Genomic DNA, 17,532 nt, shown 5'->3' with positions numbered 1-17,532 from the left:
GTCCCTGGGGTAGGAAATTATTTACTTCTTTACCAGCTTCCTCCCAGACCGGATGGATGCAGCGGCCCCTGCGCCCGCGCTAAGAGAGAGCTCTGGGAGAGAGTTCCCCACCCCCTCCCTGGAAGTGCCTCAGAGGTGATTAGCACTGCTGTGCTTTGAGGGCGCAGAATAGTGAAGACAGCAAGAAGCTCAGCCTATGTGTCCGGGTGGGGAGTGGACGTCTGCAGCAGGTGACGCGAGAAGCCCCTGCGCTCAAACTGGAAGTGTCTGCCAGAAACCGCGGTCCCCAGTTCAAAGGTTCCGCCTCTCTGGGACTTCCTGGAGCTGAGTTCCACTCCCTCCAGCTAAGCTAGGCCGTGTGTGTTGCCTTGGGCCGTATCCACCCACTTGTCAGTCTCTTAACTATTCTCAGGAGGTAGCTGAGGCCACACCCCCTGGTGCCGAGTCTGCCCCAGGGTGGGGGGGGGGGGAAATCTAATCTGAGTTTTAAAATATTTTGGCTTTCTCTTCTGAACTGCTAAATAATTAGCAGAGAAGAGCTAACAGCCTGTGCCAGATTCCTTTACCTCAGTGGTTTCTCTGATCCCAGAGCCCCTCCCAGCGCAATGGGCGCAGTGTGCCCCTACCCCACCGTCTGTGCTAGTCTTTCTTATTCCTCCCCTGAGAACTGACCTTTCCTGTTGAAACTCCAGATTCTCTTCAGCTGGTAAGTCGTGCTTCCAGTCCTTGTGGTATCTATCAGTCCTGAGCTAATTTTGAGACTTAATTTATCCAATTGGTTGTGAGGGAGTGAGGACGTTCACTGAGTAGTGTGTTTCCTCTCCGCCATCTTGGCTCCGCCCCTATCTTCTTTTTTTGATACTACAAATTATCTCCTTCTTGACCTTCAATCCCTGCACTTCCTTCAATCATCCTCTGGAAGTCACTATGAATTGAAACTTAGAATTAGTATTGCTCTCTTTTATTCATCTTAGTATGTATTCCCATTTGTAATACTTGAAGTATACCCTAGTAGCTAAATTATCCCAACTAGTTCTTTGGACAATTAAATTATCTCTTTCACAAACTGGCATACTACATGGGGTTCATTGACCAGTGAACATGAAATTTGATTTTATTAAATCCTTTTTAAGAACTTTTTTCTTTTTCTTTTTTCCAGGTCATTTCTTTGCTTTAAAATTTTGTAAGCTTTACCTCATCTTCTTGAATTGCATGTCATTCTTTGCACTGTCTCATAAAAATCTACTGAATATCAGTACAGAATGCATTTCAGAATGGGTCCTAGGATTATCTGAAAAAATGAAAAGTCATCTCCAAGCTCGTTCTTAGGAGAGAGGCCCTGCCTCCTCCCATAGACATCATTCTCTTTCAACTATTTCATTTTTCAAAGCAAAAATCCTGTAGGGTAAGAAATATAATCTTTGGAAGTCTAACAAGTGTTCCAGATAACTAGCTTTTCCAATTTTTAGTTGAACTGGAACAATTTTCCCATTACAAGCTTAACATCCTATTTGCACAGTCAAATTGAGGCAGACAGAGACTATTCAGCTGATTAAGATGAACTCATAAATTCCCCCATCAAATACCATTATTTACACCACTGGGAAACAATCGTTAGTTTCTTGTTCACTCCTCTTGTTGCACAAACTGATAGAGATATTATTCTTTGAGTCAATGAGAATTCAATTACACTAGTTTAAAGACTTGTATTAAGAACTTAATGGACTGTTTTCTCTTTCATTCTGGCAATTCAGCTCATTTCCCACAGAATAAATTTGGGTAATTTGTTTTGTTCATATTTTACAAGAGGTCTGTAACTTGACTTTTCAACCTTTATCCCCCTACACACAAACATCCAACCTGAACAGCTTTCTTAATTCAGTCACAGAGACCTTTAAAGGCAAATCTTTTTCCCAGTTCATAGACATATTACAAGGCCTTTTTGTACTGTGCTGAAAATATAAAGTAGAAAGAGCTTCATAAATTGTTTATCTGGAGTCCTTGTTGCTTAGGAAACAAAAGGTTGGGGGTTGGGGGAAAACTGTATTACCCACAGCACCAAAAGTGCTTGTGTGAATATCACTGAACTATATGGATAGGCAGCCAGCCAATTCCAATAGGGAAGCCTTGCCGTTGCCTGGCCAACACTATCCCTGGAATGCAAACTGCAAAGAAGTGCTGCAAATATTGCCTGCTGTTAGGCAGAAAGAGCATCTCTCTCTACTTCCATGGTCACGGCCAGGAAACAGAAGGAATTTTAAAAAGGTGTTCCTTAAAATCAACTGCAAAGTACAGAATAGGGGAGACATGTCTCGGCAACAGTTCATGTGAAAATAATCCAAAAGAAAAGATTACAGAGGCTCATTATGAACCAACATAATGACACAGCAAGAAGGGAAAAGATAATTTGAGAGGTCATTTTTTCTGTGGGCAAAAATATTTTAGATTCTGTTCAATTGTAAGCAAATAATCTGTTTTTGTTCAGTTATTTGGGCCAAAGTCAAGAGCCTCAGAGAAAGGGGTAGATGAAAAGGTGACCTAGTAGGATTGAGGATGGGTGAGAAGGTGGATAGAGCAGACAGTCTCTCAGCAAAGGGTTCTTGAAGGGATTAGCATTTGATATTAGCCTTGAAGGAAGAAAAGAACTTCTACACTGAAGTGTGGGAAAAGGGTATTCTAGGTATGAAGAAAGAAATATGGTGGGGAAAGATTGAGTTCTCAAACATTTTATTTTATGTTTTGCGAGAGAAACAATATTTTTTGTGTGAGGATCCGTGGCCTATTGTCTCTTTAAAGATGATGGCCAAAAGAGTTCCCAGACAGCTGGATTTCCAGTCCTATTATAATAATAGTGGGTTTCTTTTCTCTGACCTATCCCTGAAGTAACCACTCATTCTTTTTGTCCTTTATTTCTTCAAGGTTTATATTGGAGAGAAAAACTTTGTGACTCTAAGGATGGAGATGTTTATGTTACTTTCTTGATGTCAAATTAGGAAGAACAGGTATTAAATGGAAGATGGTAGAGGGACTGGACATATGGAAGTTTTAGAGGATAGAGAGAAATTGCTTCATACAGTTAGAGGCAAAACCTTTCAGAGTCACTAAAATCGAAGGCATGAAGAATAAGAGGAAATTAGTAATAATATTCCACTTTGATTCATAAAATGTATGATGGGAAATAACATGGGAAAAGAGCAAAGCTCAGCAAGATCTACTATATAAAGGACCTTGAATAGTAGGCAAAGAAGATTGTATGTGTATTATCTTCTGAGTTTGAAGATTTTTGACCTGCTAGGTAATTTGGTTAGGTCTATGCATTAGGAAAGGTCTTTCATCAGATGGGTGAAGGATGAATTCACGTATAACTGCAGCCAACAACACTCTAAAGGGTGGTCCAAATTAGATTAAAATGTCATTTGGATATGTTTAACAAAATAAGTAAAACTATAATAAAACAATAATATTACATTTTAAAACTAAGCTAATAGTAGACACACATGGATTCTTATTATGGATTAATGACCCCTGTTTCAATTTGAGTTTAAAACCACTAGAGCATGGGATTAATAGAGGTAGGATGACTAGTTAGAAGCTGTTATAATAGTTCTAATGAGATCATCCATCAGTCAAGAGCATTCATTAAATGCTTAACATGTTCAGCCACTAAATTCAGGTTCTGAGGATTTAAAGAGAAAAGTAATTTCTGTCTTCAAAAGATTTCAATTGTTTAATGTATCATGTGTACCTATGCTTGTATATAATACATTTTTGTTTTTGTTTTTGTTTTTGTTTTCATTCTGTCTGATTGTGCTTAACCCCTTTTGTTTTATGTGTTTAATTGATTTTGGCAAAAATCTTGGAGTAGTTTGCCAGTTCCTTTTCCAGCTAATTGTACAGATAAGGAACTGGGCAAACAGGATTAACTGGCATGCCCTGAAGTGTCTGAGGCCATATTTGAAATAATGAAAGTGAGTTTTTCTGGAATTGACCAGTTGGGCAACAGCTTTTTTTTCATTTCTTCCCTTTCTCTTTTCCTTCCCCTTCTCCTTCCTTTCCCTTGTCTTCCCTTTCCTTCTCTTTTTCTTTTCCTTAGGAACATACAGTTAGAAACATTTTTTTTTAATTTTTCTTTCTTCTTTCTCTTCTTTCTCTCTGTTCACATAGAGTATCATGCCTTTACCTAAGGATGCTTTTTGTAAAGCAATGTAAATTTTCATCACTGAAACCTTGCAAGATATCCTGGGACTTACAGCCTAGATTTGATCTTTGCAGCCAACTCATTTTGGTTATCACTGATTGGCCAATAAGAGATTTGAAAGGGTCAGGCCTCACCTGGATGTTGTTTGGACTCCTGATTGGCTCAGATTGAATGTAAATAATAATTATTTGCATTTTGGCAAGAAACCCTGGGGTGTCTTTGACTAGGTGAAAGAGATCATTCTCTAGCTCACTTCAACGTAGTCAAATAATTATTGGACATTGCTTCAGACCTGTTAAAGACTTTAGCTTAAATAGGCCAAGGATCCCATTGCAACTAGGGCAAGATTCAGTTGTATTGATTTGTATCTTGTTACTTTAGATCCAGAAGAGAAAATGAGGCTTTTACAATCCTCCCTCATTTAAATCCAATTCACTTGCCCATTGTGTTATCAATTCTCTGTTGCCATAGTCCTCTTTGACATGAAAGGACAAACACTAACATATAGATACGTAAATGGATGGATGATAGATAGATAGGTGAAAGACTTAAATATAGATAGATATAGTAATAAATATAGATATAAATACCTAAGAGGAAGGTTTGTCTTTTTCTTTTGTTACTTCATTTTCACATTAGGAAACTGAATCAAATAGGGTTAAATGATTTGGTCAGGATCATACAAATGGTAAAGGTGAAGCCAGATTTGAACTCAGTTTTCCTGACCTCAGGCCCAACATTCTATCTACTGCACTACCTAACTGCCCCTTAGGTATCTTAAACATATCATCTTCCCATATAGGGATATAAAAATGCATCCCTATTTTAATTGTTTTTATTTTTTTAACTTTCAATTTTTTTTAATTTTTAAAAGAATTCCTGATTGCAATTCAAGGTACTTTGCACTCCAGAATATCATATTGCAGCCCTTTGATCCTTTAAAGTGGAAGCTATTAGGTTTTGAGTAATCCTGATTAAGACTCTTTGATATTTGAATTGTTTCTTTCTCATTGCTCACAATATTTTCTTCTTCTTCTTCTTCTTCTTCTTCTTCTTCTTCTTCTTCTTCTTCTTCTTCTTCTTCTTCTTCTTCTTCTTCTTCTTCTTCTTCTTCTTCTTCTTCTTCTTCTTCTTCTTCTTCTTCTTCTTCTTCTTCTTCTTCTGTTTTCTGGCAGTTCAATAATTCTTAGATCATCTCTCCTGGAGCTATTTTCCAGATCAATTGCTTTTCCAATGGCATGCTTTATATTAACTTCATTTTTTCTTTTTCTTTTTTGTTTTGTTTGACTGATTCTTGATGTCTCATTGTCATTCATTTGCATTTGTCAATTCTAAGTTTTAGTGAATTATTTTCTTCAGTTAACTTTTTTTTAATCTCTTTTTGTATTTGTTCAGTTGAATTTTTTAACAAGATGTTTTATTCATTGGATTTCTTTTTCATTTCACAAATTCTTCTTGAAAGAAGTTTTTTTTTTCTTCTTTCCTTTAGTCAAATCTATTTTGTAAGGAGTTATATGATATTTCCATTTTATTAAATCTAATTTTTTATATTTTAATAGTTTTTATTTACCAGATATATGCATTGGTAATTTTACAACACTGACAATTGCCAAATATTTTGTTCTAATTTTTTTTCTGTTCTTCCCTCCCCCTCCCCCACAGATGGCAGGTAGACATGTTAAATATGTTAGAGTATAAATTAAATACAATATATGTATACATGTCCAAACAGTTGTTTTGCTGTACAAAAAAAAAAAAAACATGACTTTGAAATAGTATACAATTAGCCTGTGAAGGAAATCCAAAATGCAGGCAGATAAAATTAGAGGTATTGGGAATTCCATGCAGTGGTTCATAATTATCTCCTAGAGTTCTTTTGCTGGGTGTAGATGGTTCAGTTCATTACTGCTCTATTGGAACTGATTTGGTTCATCTCATTGTTGAAAATAGCCATATACATCATTGTTGAAAATAGCCATATCCATCAGAATTGATCATCATATAGTATTGTTGTTGAAGTGTACAACGATCTCCTGGTCCTGCTCATTTCACTCAGCATCAGTTCCTGTAAGTCTCTCCAGGCCTTTCTGAAATCATCCTGTTGGTCATTTCTTACAGAATAATAATATTCCATAATATTCATATGCCATAATTTATTCAGCCAATCTCCAATTAAAAGGCATCCACGTAGTTTCTGATTTCTGGCCACAAAAAGGAGGGCTGCCACAAACATTCTTGCACATACAGGTCCCTTTCCCTTCTTTAAGATCTCTTTGGGACACAAACCAGTAGCAATGCTGCTGGGTCAAAGAGTATGCACAGTTTGATAACTTTTTGAGCATAGTTCCAAATTGCTCTCCAGAATGCTTGGATGTATTCACAATTCCACCAACAATGCATCAGTGTCCCAATTTTCCCACATCCCCTTCAACATTCTGCATTACCTTTCCCTGTCATTCTAGCCAATCTGACAGGTGTGTAGTAGTATGTCAGAGTTGTCTTAATTTGCATTTCTCTGATTAATAATGACTTGGAACATCTTTTCAAAGACTAGAAATAGTTTCAATTTCTTCATCTGAGAATTGTCTATTCTTATCCTTTGACCATTTATCAAATGGAGATTGGCTTGATTTCTTATAAATTAGAGTCAATTCTCTATATACTTTGGAAATAAGGCCTTTATCTGAACTTTTGACTGTAAAAATATTTTCCCAGTTTATTGTTTCCCTTCTAATCTTATCTGTATTAGTTTTGTTTGTACAAAAAACTTTTCAATTTGATATAATCAAAGTTTTCTACTTTGTGATCAATAATGATCTCTAGTTCTTCTTTGGACATAAATTCATTCCTCTTACACAGGTCTGAGAGTTAAACTATCCTATGTTCCTCTAATTTATTTATAATCTCATTCTTTATTACTAGACCAATTTTGACCTGGCTTTGGTGTACAGTGTTAAGTGTGGGTCAATGCCTAGTTTCTGCCATATTAATTTCCAATTTTCCCAGTATTTATTGTCAAACATTGAATTCTAATCCCATAGGCTGGGGTCCTTGGGTTTGTCAAACACTAGGTTATTAGAGTTATTGATTATTTTGTCCTTTGGACCTAACCTATTCCACTGATCAACTAGTCTATTTCTTAGCCAATACCAAATACTTTTGGTAACTGCTGCTTTATAATATAATTTTAGATCTGGTGCAGCTAGGCCACCTTCATTTGTTTTTTTTTTTTTTTTTTTTTCCTCGTTAGTTCCCTTGAAATTCTTGACCTTTTGTTTTTCCATATGAACTTTGTTGTTATTTTTTTCTAGGTCATTAAAATAGTTTTTGGGGAGTCTGATTGGTATAGCACTAAATAAATAGATTAGTTTAAGTAGTATTGTCATCTTTATTATATTTACTTGCCCTACCCAAGATCATTTAATATTTTTCCAATTGGTTAGATCAGACTTAATTTGTGTGGAAATTGTTTTGTAGTTTTGCTCATATAATTTGTGATTTTCCCTTGGCAGATAGATTCCTAAATATTTTATACTATCGGTAGTTACTTTAAATGGGATTTCTCTTTGTAACTCTGTTGGATTTTGTTAGTGACATATAAGAATGCTGATGATTTAAGTGCGTTTATTTTGTATCCTGCAACTTTGCTAAAGGTGTGGATTATTTCTAACAGCTTTTTAGTAGAATCTCTGGTGTTCTCTAAGCATACCATCATATCATCAGTAAAGAGTAATAATTTAGTTTCCTCATTACCTACTCTAATTCCTTTAATCTCTTTCTCCACTCTTATTGCCAAAGCTAGCATTTCTAGTACAATATTGAATAGTAATGGTGATAGTGGAAAACCTTGTTTCACCCCTGATTTTAATGGGAATGGTTGCAATCTTTCCCCATTACATATGATGCTTATTCATGGTTTTAAATAGATACTACTGATTATTTTAAGGAAAAGTCCATTTATTCCTATACTCTCAAATGTTTTTAATAGAAATTGATGTTGGATTTTATCAAATGTTTTTTCTGCAACTATTGAGATGATCATATTATTTTTATTAATGTGGTTGTTAATATGGCCAATTATACTGATAGTTTTCCTAATATTGAACCAGCCCTGCATTCCTGGTATAAATCCTACTTGATCATGATGTATTATCCTAGGGATGATTTTCTGTAGTCTTTCTACTAATATCTTATTTAAGATTTTAGCTTAATATTCATTAGGGATATTGGTCTATAGTTTTCTTTTTCAGTTTTCAACTTACCTGCTTTAGGTACCAGTACCATATCTGTGTCATAAAAGGAATTTGGTAGGACTCCTTCATTCCCTATTTTTTCAAATAGTTTACATAGCATTGGAGCTAATTGTTCTTTGAATGTTTTGTATAATTACCCTGTGAATCCATCTAGTCCTGGTGATTTTTTCTTATGGAGTTGATTAATAGCTTGTTCTATTTCTTTTTCTGAAATGGGACTATTTAAGCAATTTACTTCCTCCTCTGTTAATCTGGAAAGCCTATATTTTTGGAGGTAGTCATCCATTTCACTTACGTTATCAAATTTATTAGCATAAAATTGAGCAAAGTAACTTGTTATTATTTCTCTAATTTCCTCCTCATTGGTGGACAGTTGCCCCTTTTCATTTTTAAGACTAATGATTTGATTTTCCTCTCTCCTTTTTCTAATCAAATTTACCAAAAGTTTCTCTATTTTACTGTTTTTATCTCAAAACCAACTCTTAGTTTTATGTATTAGTTCAATAGTATTTTTATTTTCAATATTATTAATTTCTCCTTATAATTTTAGAATTTCAAGTTTAGTGTTTGATTGAGGGTTTTTAATTTGTTCTTTTTCTAGCTTTTTAAGTTGCAAGCCCAATTTACTGATCTTCTCTCTCTATTTTCTTCAAGTAATACTCTAAAGATATACAATTTCCCCTTATTACCACTTTAGCTGCATCCCACAAATTTTGGTATGATGTCTCACCATTGTCATTATCTTGAGTGAAATTATTAATTGTGCCTATAATTTGCTCTTTTACCCAATCATTCTTTAAGATGAGATTATTTAGTTTCCAATTACTTTTTGATCTATTTACCCCTAACTTTTTGTTGAATGTAGTTTTTATTGCATCCTGATCTTGAAAAGAAAGCCTTTACTATTTCTGCCTTCCTGCATTTAATTTTGAGATCTTTATGTCCTAATATATGATCAATTTTTGTATAGGTCCATGAACTGCTGAGAAGAAAGTATACTCCTTTCTGTCACTATTCAGTTTTCTCCAAAAATCTATCATACCTAATTTTCCTAATATTCAATTTACCTCTTTAATCCTCTTTAATTTCTTTCTTATTTGTTTTGTGGTTTATCTAATTCTGAGAGTGCAAGTTTGAGATCTCCAAGTATTATAGTTTTGTTGTCTAGTTCTTCTTGCAACTCTGTTCACTTCCCCTTTAGGAAGTTAGATGCTATACCACTTGGTGCATATATATTTAGTATTAAAATTGCTTCATTGTCTATGCTACTCTTTAGCAAAATATAGTTTCCTTCCTTTTCTCTTTTGATTAGATCAATTTTTGCTTTTGCTTGATCTGAGATAAGGCTACCCCTGATTTTTTGACTTCACTTGAAGCATAATAGATTCTGCTCCAGACTTACCTTTACTCTCTATGTATCTCCCTGCTTGAAATATGTTTCCTGTAAGTAACATGTTGTAGGGTTCTGACTTTTGATCCAGTCTGCTATCCGTCTTTGTTTAATGGAGAGTTCATCCCATTTATTAAATCTATTTTTAAGGAGTCTTCCTCAAATAACTTCTGTTTTTCCTTTTTCAAATCATCCTACAAAGTTTTCATTTTCTTCTTCCAATTTCTTTCTCACTTTTTTTAGATCCTTTTTGAATTCTTTGAATAGGGCCTTGTGAAGTAGACACCAGCTCATATTACCCTTTGGGGCTTCATATGAAGCTATTTTGTCTTTATGTCCACAAGTTTTGAAGTTTATTCTTCTCTGTCTCCATAAAATCTATCTATCTCTTTTTTATTAATTTTATAATTATAATTTTTGACAGTACATATGCATGAGTAATTTTTTTACAACATTATCCCTTGTACTCACTACTGTTCTGAATTTTACTCTCCTTCCCTCCACCCTTCCCCTAGATGACAGGCAGTCCCATACATGTTAAATGTGTTATAGTATATCCTAGATACAATATATGTGTGCAAAACCGAATTTCTCTTTGCACAAGAAGAATTGGATTCAGAAGGTAAAAAATAACCTGGGAAGAAAGACAAAAATCCAAATAGTTTACATTCATTTCCCAGTGTTCCTTCTCTGGGTGTATCTGATTCTATTCATCATTGAATATGATCAGAGCTCTTTTTGCTTTTTTATTCATTTTTAAAGATTGACGTCTGCTCTTAGTACAGAGTACCCAAGCTTCCTCTGCAGGCCACAACAGCTTCAAGCTGTCCTTTGGTAGGTACTGCTGGCTTCCTTTTCATGCTGTATGGGCATGGCCAAGTTTCAGGTTTTTCTGAGTATTAGGGACTTACAATTTGCCTTTTGTAATTGTGTTGGATGTCTCACAGCTATGTCTCCTGATCCACTAACTTCTGAACCAGGATCCTAGTTACATGGAGACCACTTTTCCTTGGATCTCTGAGCTATGTTTGCTCTCATTTGCTTCTCATCTCCCCCACCTCTCCACCCCATGCTCAATTAAAACAGACATTTTCTGAAATTCTTATAAAATATCTTCTGCTGGAAATTTGTTACACTCTAAACATTTGTATATCTGTCACCCCAAAATCAGTTCAGAAGCTTGATATAGTGTTGATCTGAGGAAAGCCAGGAAGAGTTCAGATAAAAATCTGTCTACTATCTGGCATCTTGGTTTTATCCCAGTGTCCTCATCTTTAAAAGTGAATGGAAGAGTGATTCCATAACTAATATTAAATCTCTAGGTAGTACTGTACTTATCATGGCAATCATCATCAAAACTCTTCAGTGTTCAGAGGTTCTCATAATAAGATTAAAAGGGATGTCAAAAGGCTTCAAGTCCAACCTGCTCATTTTATATTTTGGGAAACCACGCACAGACAAGTTAAATTTCTTGCTCAATGCCACACTTCTAATAAATATCCAAGGTAGGATTTGAATCTAGTCTCCACTGATCCTTAATCTTTTGATCCAATAAATCTAGATAGAGTAAAATCCTATTCGAACAGATCATTGTGGTACAAAAATGAACCTTTGTATTGTATGGCCATACTAGTATAATGCATTCCTTCTGAAGTCTCAAAAAACTAGGGAAAATGGGAATGGTGATGCCCTCAGTGCTGGACCTTCTGTTTGTCTTTTGAGAATTAGTCTTACAAAGTGCTTAGCTTTTTCAACAGAAAAAATGGCCATTAAGCCATTAATTGTTCTTGTTGAGAAACCACATATTATGGCAAGGAAGAGTTGGGATCAGTTTGGGTTCATTTTTGTCTCTGATATTGTTGACTGCAGTCAACTGAAAGTATATTAAAACATTCATACACATTTGTATACACATATGTGTGTAAACTTACATGTGTGTATGCATACATACATATCTGTATGTATATCTCCACACATATGCAGAATAAAGTAGCATTAGTATATACAAATAAACTCTTATTGCACCTTATAGAGCAGACATGATGGCAGGTCCTTAAGGGATATGGCAACTGAGCACAAATTTTACCTAACTGAAAAATCTCTACAGGCCTTGTGATGAGCTATATTAGTGCCAGCCTTGTTAAGGATAATAAAAATTGATTATCAGGATGGAAGTGAGAAACGTCAGATATCAAGTAATTAAAAGTTCTGGGGGAAAAAAAACTCTTTACAGAAGGAGAGATATCAAACTGTGCATTCAATGATCATAGAATTTAGAGCTGGAAATACATTTTATGATCATCTAATTTTAATAACTCACATTATAGATGAGAAAGCTGAAATCTAAAAAAAAAGTCAAATGGTTTACCAAATGTAATATTGTATATAGGGGATTAGAGCCCTCTTTCTCTGACTCCAAATCATTTCCTCTTTCTATCACATCATCATTAGTGCAGGATGATGCATATGATGATGCACAGGGAACGTACATAAAGATAAAATCATAGGTTCTTGAAGTATTGTAATAAAGTAGTGGTCATTGTCTGACTGATTTATAGGTAAAACAAGATACCAATTTATTTAAAAATTTTTCAGTATTACAAAGGCATAATTATCTATATTCATATCTTGATCCTCTCTGCTGTCTTTACTCTCAAGTGTTTTTTTCTCTTGCAGGCATGAAAAGAGCTATATAAATCAATCTCCTTGTGATTTGGTTTCTTCTAAGAAAATATCTTGAAAAACATCTTGCTTCTTAACTTCCTCCTTTTAAGAGGGAAACCTTTACAGTAGTTAAATATTAACAATATCCCTAAGTCCCCTACCATAACACATCAAGAACCGAAAGTTCTTAAGAAAGGTTTCCTGCATTCAGGGAAATAATATGTGCAATCTGCCTTGCCACAGCATTATGCCATAAGACATAAAAGCAGTGTATATAGATTCAATATCAAGTCAAACTGTAGCCTAAGTAGTTTGATATTTGACAATAGACTTTTGTGGAATCACTATTGACTGAAAGTATTAAATAATTTAAAATTCATCTCAATTTTTTATTGATTATCGGGATGATTTGCAAAGAAGAAAGGGTCCTTGAAGGTTTTCTTCCAAATATTTGTCAAAATCAAACAATATTTTTGAAAGATGAAACAACAAACATCTTAAAAGCTACAACAAAAATACATGAACCAATTATAAACTGTCTAATATATTGCAATGGGGAGTTTTGAGCTATAAGGTTCTATGCCAATTAAATTTCTGCACTAAACACAACTTTAATAGATTAAGCCCCTGGGATGAGGGTGTTACACAAGTTTGTTTAAGGAAAGGCAAATTAGTGCCAGTAAGAAATGGAATAAATCAAAAATTAGTAGTATAATTGGTCCCATGCATAGCCCCAACAATTCTGGCCTGGATGAGATGGGGAGATTCAGTATTTAAAAAGAAATGCAACAAGAGAAAACTTCAAGAATATTTTGATTGTTAGTAATTTTTTTTTCTTTTTCTAAGGCTGGGGTTAAGTGACTTGCCCAGGGTCACTCAGCTAGGAAGTGTTAAGTATCTGAGACCAGATTTGAACTCGGGTCCTCCTGAATTTAGGGCTGGTGCTCTATCCACTGCGCCATCCAGCTGCCCCATTAGTAAAATTAATAATAATGATGATGATGTCATAAAGCATGGAGACATATGTTCTTTAAAGATATTTGTCCCTGTCATGGAGGATTTCCAGAGAAGAGTCCAGATGAAGAAAACTCTCTATAGATAATAAGTTCCTCTAGATACTCTAGGATAAAATATTATTCAGCATATTATGTCAAATCATAGTATACAAAAACCTGCATAAATGAGATCAGAAGTTACTGGAAATAATTTGGCTTAACTATTCATTGGCAACCTTTCTGAATGTTAAATTACAACAAATATGTTATTTTTTCCACTATGTGACTCTGTAGTAATTGAAGGAAGAGGAGAATTTTCTTGATCATAAAAATACTCCTTATCTTCAATCACCAAGGGAAAAGAGTTGACTTATATTCCATCAAGTATCTGCTTATAGTGATTCTCTCCCAATCCACAGATATCTAATGATCACTTTTTATTCTTAGGGAAAGAAATCCCAAGTTTGAAAAACCATTCATGACATGGGGCTTAAAACTAAGTTATATCTCTCATTTCTATAACACTAAAACACTTTATATTATAATACACTGAATGACAGAATTTTTTAAAGTCTTGAAGTTCTATTGAGATTAATTTCATAAGATTAAATTTAATATGTATGACTTTAACATTTTACCCAAGTTCAAAAATCTACTTCTCAAACAAAAAATTTAGGAGTTTGAAGGGAAAATAGTTTAATAATTCAATACTCTATATGAATTATCAGTGTGATAGAGAGAAAAATCTAAGTAATATTGTGCTGCTCTAAAATGGGGAGAAGGGCTAACAGGCCTTATACAACATTTACCACGAGTACTGTGCTAAATGCTTTGTGAGTATTTGCTTATTTGCTTTAAGAGATATACTTAAAGGAATAAAAGTAATAGTAATACTATGCTCTTCCTTGATTAGTCAGTAAATGATGATATTGACTCTGATTCTGGGAAAACATAAAAATGAAAATTTCCGTTAAAAATCACAGTAATCATAAAACTTTTTTTAAAAAAGATATTGACAAATTGGGTCATCCAATGAAAGAAAGTCAGACTAGTAAAAAGCTACAAGTCTTATAGATTGGAGAGACAAGAGTGTGTGTATCCATATCCCAAAGAAAAGAGTACTGTATTTGGAATTAGGGGAATTTGATTTAAATCTAATCTCTTCTACTCTGTGATTTTGAGGAAATTTTTAAAAATATACTAACATGCAAGAAACAAGTCGATCTCTGTTAAAGATTTTGAAAGAAATCTCGTTTAGAATATTGGAGTCATGAATTTATCAGTTCTAAATCTGCCTCAGAGAATTACTAGCTATGTGACCTTGGGCAAGTCAGTTAAACTCTCTATGCCATAGTTTTCTTATCTGAAAAAAATGGGATCAATACTAGCTAGAACCTGTCTTACAAGATCAAATGAATTAACCAATATAAATTCCTTTGCTAACCTTAAAGTATTGTATAAGTACATACTGCTGCTGCTAACCATGGAAGAATCTTTGAATTTTAAATTTTTTATTTGATTATCATTATTATTGTTTACTCCAAGGAATAGAACTAGGAATATTAAATGAAATTTACAAATAGATAAATTCAGGCTTGAAGTGAGGGGAACAAATAAAACTTCCTAAAAGAACTTAGAATGAGTTACCTTCAAAAGCAGTTTTCTTTAAACAGAGGGTAATCATTCAGAAAGTTTTTCCCTGCAGAATCGTATTTGTGTACAGTTAATATGAGATGGTCACTGAGATCCATTCCAATTCTGAAATTCTGTGATTCTGTGAAATGCTTTCTTTTCTCCTAAGTACACAAGGAGATATGTAGTGCAAGTCTTACTATAAACAATTTACAGATCAAGTAACTGAGGTTGAAAGGAGTTAAGAACTTACAATAATATACAAAAGAAGCATCACAGATGGGACTCTAACTCTTTTAATTCTAGCACATAGCTTTTATTATACAAAATATAACTATCTCAATTATCTAGAAACATGACTGATAATGCTAATTGTTCACTAAATAATGAAGGTACAATCCTCCCTCTTGTTGAATAGATTAATTTTAAGCATACTACTTACATATCACCCTACTGGAAGAATGGTAGTCAATGACTTATTTTCTGAAATGGTAGATTGGTTAACCTTTCTCATTTTACAATGTTCTAGATTTGTTGAAGCAATTTTCTTTCCTCTATTCCTCCCCTCAAATAACTACTCCCTGAAGCCTACTTACTCAGAAGGTCATCTCTGTCACTGACTGGGAGAAAGGATGGAAATAAACAAGGTGAGAGTGAAACTAAGTGATGTTGTCAGCCTCCTGTGACTGAAAGGCCAGGTGTGCCCAGGGGCTCCAAATGCCAGTAGGTAAATTTGCTGGTGGGAAAAATAAACCACTGAAAATAACATTCATGTGTATTTGTGGGGATGGAGCACAATTGAGAAAAGAAGGGAGATTAAAAGAGGAATAGGGAAACAGAACTTTTTTTTTAATGAAACCTTTCAAAATAACTACAAAGTATCCAGAATTCAGAGGAACAAGGGAATGGAAAAAATATTTTTAAAAGAAACACTTAAGGAGAAAGAAGTCAACTTCAAGTAAACTATCAGGAAGAACAGAAGAGTAAAGTGTGATTCATGAAAAACTGCTTTGCTTCTCACTAACAAGTTCACATGCAAAGTGATGTTTGAATAAAGAAACTGCCCTTGCAAACTAATGAAAAAAAAGTCAGATGAAGATGTTCTAGGTGTACCTGATCTAAAACTATATTATATAGCAGCAGTCACCAAAAACCATTTGGTATTGGCTAAGAAATAGACCGGTCGATCAGTGGAACAGATTAGATACAAAGGACAAAAAGGGTACATCTATAGCAATCTAATCTTTGGAAAACCCAAAGATACCAACATTAGGGATAAAAATTCATTATTTAGAAAAAACTGTTGGGAAAACTGGAAATTAGTATGGCAGAAATTAGATATGGACCCACACTTAACACCATATACCAAGATAAGATCAAAATGGGTCCATGACTCAGGATATAAAGAATGAGATAATAAATAGATTAGAGGAACAGAGAATAGTCTACCTCTCAGATCTGTGGAGGAGGAAGGAATTTATGACCAGAGGAGAACTAAAGATCATTATTGATTAGAAAATAGAAGATTTTGATTACATCAAACTAAAAAGTTTCTGTACAAACAATACTAATGCAAACAAGATTAGAAGGGAAGTAACAAATTGGGAAAATATTTTTAAAAACAAAGGTTCTGATAAAGGTCTCATTTCCAAAATATATAGAGAATTGATCCTAATTTATAAGAAATCAAGCCATTCTCCAATTGATAAATGGTGAAAGGATATGAACAGACAATTCTCAGATGATGAAATTGAAATTATATCCACTCATATGAAAGTATTCCAAATCACTACTGATCATAGAAATGCAAATTAAGACAACTCTGAGATACCACTATACACCTGTCAGATTGGCTAAGATGACAGGAACAAATAATGATAAATATTGGAGGGGATGTGGGAAAACTGGGACACTGATACATTGTTGATGGAGTTGTGAAAGAATCCAGCAATTCTGGAGAGCAATTTGGTACTATGCCCAAAAAGTTATCAAACTGTGCATACCCTTTGATCCAGCAATGCTGCTATTGGGCTTATATCCCAAGGAAATATTCAAGATGGGAAAGGGACCTGTATGTGCCAAAATGTTTGTGGCAGCCCTTTTCATAGTGGCTAGAAACTGGAAGATGAATGGATACCCATCAGTTGGAGAATGGTTGGGTAAATTATGGTATATGAAGGTTATGGAATATTATTGATCTGTAAGAAATGACCAGCAGGATGAATTCAGAAAGGTTTGGAGAGACTTACATGAACTGTTGCTGAGTGAAATGAACAGAACCAGAAGATCGCTGTACCCTTCAACAACAATGCTGTATGAAGATGGAAGTGGATATCTGCAACATAAAGAAGATTCAACTCACTTCCAGTTGATCAATGATGGACAGAAACAACTACACCC

At 34.4% G+C, this 17,532-nt stretch overlaps 1 long non-coding RNA gene across 1 annotated transcript in view; it reads right to left on the bottom strand.

The window, feature by feature from the left end:
- LOC141553269 (uncharacterized) overlaps positions 1-17,532 on the bottom strand; it is a 231,048-nt gene that overhangs the window by 17,237 nt on the left and 196,279 nt on the right. The window contains exon 2 of the long non-coding RNA XR_012485360.1: positions 17,382-17,467. This is a non-coding gene — a long non-coding RNA (uncharacterized LOC141553269). The remainder of the gene's footprint in view (positions 1-17,381; positions 17,468-17,532) is intronic.

The sequence above is a fragment of the Sminthopsis crassicaudata genome, chromosome 2 (assembly GCF_048593235.1).
Source record: "Sminthopsis crassicaudata isolate SCR6 chromosome 2, ASM4859323v1, whole genome shotgun sequence".
Lineage (NCBI taxonomy): Eukaryota > Metazoa > Chordata > Mammalia > Dasyuromorphia > Dasyuridae > Sminthopsis > Sminthopsis crassicaudata.
Note: the sequence above shows the minus strand (reverse complement) of the source record. Positions and strands in the feature narration are given on the sequence as shown.